This window comes from Ylistrum balloti, unplaced genomic scaffold, assembly GCF_031769215.1.
Source record: "Ylistrum balloti isolate Yb309-2 unplaced genomic scaffold, AGI_CSIRO_Ybal_v1 Utg370186, whole genome shotgun sequence".
Lineage (NCBI taxonomy): Eukaryota > Metazoa > Mollusca > Bivalvia > Pectinida > Pectinidae > Ylistrum > Ylistrum balloti.
This window is the reverse complement of record NW_026782169.1, coordinates 1,215,640-1,219,923: the sequence shown is the minus strand read 5'-3', so window position 1 is coordinate 1,219,923 and position 4,284 is coordinate 1,215,640.

The window sequence follows — 4,284 nt, the reverse complement described above, 5'->3', positions numbered from 1 at the left end:
TGCATTCCTGTGCACCATATGCATTCAATCTCTCAAATTAGTAACACAAGCCAAAAGCAGAAGAATTGGAATGGAGGCCGCAAAGGGCGCTACAGACAATATCATTATATATTTACAAGTCGGAAGGCAAAAAAGTATTAAGTCGTCAGAAATATGCTAGATATGAATGATGTGATATTAAGCATATTTTATTTTTAACACCTTAGAGTAGAACTAGCCCAGAACAGGTATTGACTTTGTGAATGAGATTTTCTATCAGTTTGGGTTTGTATTTCAAACGATATTGAGCTTGCCTCATATATTACTGGAGTCACTCAAGGGATTTCTCTTTCATGAGTTTGTTTGCCTAGTGAACGTTGATACAAATTTTGAAATAGAATATTTAATATTCTTAGATTTCCAATAATAGATAGATGACTTCAGTCTTTTTTATATGTCGGGACAGTCATGTTAACATTATGTTTCGTTTTTCTGTTATACATTTCTGAAAACAAAATTGTGAAGTTACCTTAGTTACCTATCACTACAATAAACTAACCAGTCTTATTCAACAAAGCCTGAAGCTTTTAGTATAAATATTATAAACAAAAGTGTTTTGTTATTTGAACAAAACTGATGATGCCTGTTATATTAGAATATTGTTAAATCATTAATTTTCATTTTATTTTTATTGATTTTGTGGGTAACTCGTAATCCACAAATACATAATTATGTCCACAAGCAGTTAAGATTAGTATATGTATATTTAGTGAGCTATATTTGTCCACAAAATCAAGTATCCACCAAATAGTAATTCTTTGAAAAACCACAAAAATTGAGCCCCACAAAAATACATAATTTTGCAGTATCCATCCAATATCTTTTAATGTGTAAACATGTAAACAGTTAATAACTTATTGATATTGCGTAAACAGAACACATCCATAATTGAAATATTCTATTGATGCATTTTGAGCGATTCTACTGCCTTGATAATAACTGGAAATTTTCAGTCATTTAACATATTTTTTAAATAAAATGATTTTACCTAAAATGTCTTTACATTGAGAAACTCATGTTTTGTTTGATGTTTATAGATTTGGTCAGTTATTAGCTGCAGTGAAACACAGCCCTTTTTAGCTGGACACGAAATGACACACAGCTTTAGAAAACACTACTAATGCTTGTACAAGAGCGACCAGGCATATTGAATAATGTATATACATACAAGAAGTGTTGGCAAGGTTTATTTTCCCCTTGATAATAACTGGAAATTCATCAATTTTTCATACGATTCTTTTACAAACTTTTGGCCGATTTTCACCAATCCCGATGGACTTAGAGAGGAAAACATTACGTGCCTGTGTAATGGTAGGTTTCTTGGTGATTCATTCTGTTTTTATCCTCAGAAATTTTTTTTCTTAGTTCTAATGCTTTTCTGCTCTTTAGGATAATATTGTAACTATTATTATCTTCAAAGGTCAAAGGTCAAAGATTTCCTGAATCGTGATCACTGTTGGGTCACACACAAACAATCCATTATTTAATTGGCCTGGAGTTTTTAAATAGGTCACAGCAGGTCATTCTTGTTTTCTGTGAAAATGACTCCACCGGTTTCAAAACAAAATTTTAAATGCAATAAAAGTTTGTTTTGGAAATGTCATATTTTTGTGTTTTAATATCATGATTTGATTAAATAATGGAAGTTTTAATTTAGATTTGAATTTGACTTTTCGTTGGAATTGAGGGATTTTTTTAGATTGAAAATGTGTCAGAAACTTTCTTTAGGGAATAGCTGTTAGATATATGAATCAATTAAAGCATTATGGTATTTGTTACAGATCATGCTCTCTACAGTTGTGTTGAAAGTATATGGCAGTTATTATCACGAATGCTTGCTTGACTCATTTTCACAAATAATCTCAGAAAAATCGTAACTCTTCATCAGCATTGAATCCATTACGAATGTTAGAAAAAACATAGATGACAGATAGTTCTCACAGCACTTGTAGGGCAAACATTGATTCCTTGTAAGGGCCACCATTTTTCAAAATATTGACATCACAACCCCACTGTTTTAATGGAATTGATAATGGTATTAGATAGGGTGAGAGAAAACAGTGGTTCAGTGGAATCCAGCTGTAATCTAACCATACAATATCTGCACAAATAAAAATTTACTGGAGGTGATGAAAATTTCTTAAAATCCAGATGAAAGAATTATTTAGTTAGGGATTCAGGGTTAAAATCTTTTTCTTAAATAGGATATTGCAATAGGATTTTTAAAGATTTAATTCCAGATGTTGATATCAGAATATTGATATCAGAATATTGAGATTTCAGAATATTGGTATCAGAATATTGATTTCAGAATATTGATTTCAGAATATTGATATCAGAATATTGATTTCAGAATATTGATATCAGAATATTGATTTCAGAATATTGATTTCAGAATATTGATTTCAGAATATTGATATCATAATATTGATTTCAGAATATTGATTTCAGAATATTGATATCATAATATTGATTTCAGAATATTGATATCAGAATATTGATATCAGAATATTGATTTCAGAATATTGATATCAGAATGTTGATATCAGAATATTGATATCAGAATATTGATTTCAGAATATTGATATCAGAATATCGAGATATCAGAATATTGATCTCAAATTTTGATTTCAGCATATTGATTTTAGATATCAGTTTCATGATATTGATTCCAGTATATTGATATTTTGAATTTGCATGCTTCATATTTTTGTTAAAACAAGATTGCACAGTCAAATATATGTACCAGGTTAAGACCAATCTTAAGGCAACACACGGAACATAATTGCATTATTTAAAGAGTGAAGTCAGCATTACTAAATTGAATTCATTGAACCAAATTGGATTTTCACGTCCAGAGAATTTTCATTTGCAGAATTTTGAAGAAGAAAGTGGTTGATAATGCTGTATTATTTCCCCAGGGACAGTTTCCTACTTTTGTAGTTGAATTTTTGTGAAAACGAACCACCAGCATAAATTCCGATACAAGTTCTAGACACGTTTGTTCTAAGTCTGTCATTTAATTCTAAGCAGAATCTGTACAATGTTAAATGTAAAACACAAATTATTTGTGATGTAAGATCTTTAAGTCAGCCCTGATATCTATTTAAGTTTCAAATGTACATCTCACTATAAGTTATGCGTTTGAATTATTTAGTTAGGGTTATGGAGTTAGGGTTCTTGTCAGAATAACGATACGCAGGCATTTGTGTTCGCTATGATGATGTCTCAAATAAGTTGCCTAAAGATAAATACCAGCACAATACCCTTATTGATGTAAGTACTCCCGCAGGGAAATTGAACCATGTTTTTAATATGAGAATCATTAAATGACAGCGGTATCTTTTCTCTTTTGTCTGGCAGGTCGCAGTCAACGGAGAGGAAGGGGATATTGATTGTTTGAGGAGTTGTCAGGCCACAATACATTATATACTCGCAGTCAGACTTCCTCCCCAGCACTCTGACACAGACTTCCCCGCTGTGGCTCCATACAAAAATTGATCCAATACTTTGACAACAGAGATTTGGAAGAGGTGTTGGACAAGATTCAAAGATCTATCTCATTGCTATTATGATATAAGTCATAAGTGCACATTTCACAACAGTTGAAAGTTCAATTTTTTTTTTTTTTTTTAAAAGATATAGGATTTTTAAATTTAAGTGGATTATTTTGCAGACCTACATGTTTGCATATGACATAATTTGAATTGAATGGTTTTCCTCATTCAGTGCAGTGTTATCGGAACGTGATTGGTGAATTCTGATGGAGTCAGAGATGTTATTAAGAATAATTCATATTTTAGATACAAAATGATATAACAAACTCTATACATGACCCTGAGTAAAAGCAATCATCAAGCTGTGATTTCTATAGGGGAAAAAAATATTGGATTGCAGAATTGTCGCTGATATCGGAGCAGGAATTCTGAAGCAAATTGAGTTTAGTCACCATAGCAAACGTGGCGTGATCGTGTGGCTATTTTTACGCTGGATTTATTAAAACCAGGAAATAATCGGGCTGTTCCATTCTGAAGAGCATGCTTAGGCTAAACAGGATTTCATGATAATGAAGAATATCTCTGGCAGAATCTGATGCCAATGTCTTTAAAACACAAGCTTATGACATCACAAGCCTCGTCAAATTCTGCATCTTGGATTGTATCTCCCAGGACGACAGACGCTGCAGCTGCCACTCTAAGGTCGGAGAGGTCAAGTGACACTCGGAGATTTAGAGCTCAGGGCTCA